Genomic DNA, 641 nt, shown 5'->3' with positions numbered 1-641 from the left:
CCAAAAAACGTTCTTCCGGACCCCGAACCCCCCCAAAAATGTTCTTCCGGACCCCGAACCCCAAAAAAACGTTCTTCCCTAACCCGAACCCCCCAAAAACGTTCTCCCGTATCTCGAACCTTAAAAAACGTTCTTATTTACCTCGAACCTAAAAAAACACTCATTAGAACCCGACTATCTCCTTTTTGGCCCTTTTGAATCACTCTGAAAATCCTGACCCAGCATCTTCCACGCGAGAGGTCTTTTAAACGGTTTCCAGAGGTTTCGCTACCTGCCACTTCGCCACGTGTTGGTGATCGCAGCTCAACCAGTTCGCTCCCTGGTGGTTTCGCCCATGACAGGAGTGGTTTCGCTGCTCATGATATATATACAGACTTGTACATTTTTAAAAGCAGGTTATTATAGTTTCGCTGCTCATGATATATATACAGAGACTAGTACATTTTTAAAAGCAGGTTATTAAAGTCACATGCAGGTGTATGTTTTTTATATCGAGTAGTACATTTTTAAAAGTAAGTATTTATAGTCACAGCGAGGCGTAAAAGTTAAATAATTCATTACACGGGAGTCATTTATGAAAAAAATAATTTAACTGAAAATGAAGAATGTACAAATACTAGCATAAAAAAATAACAAATTCT

Source organism: Eriocheir sinensis, chromosome 42 (assembly GCF_024679095.1).
Source record: "Eriocheir sinensis breed Jianghai 21 chromosome 42, ASM2467909v1, whole genome shotgun sequence".
NCBI classification, from domain to species: Eukaryota; Metazoa; Arthropoda; class Malacostraca; order Decapoda; family Varunidae; genus Eriocheir; species Eriocheir sinensis.
Note: the sequence above shows the minus strand (reverse complement) of the source record.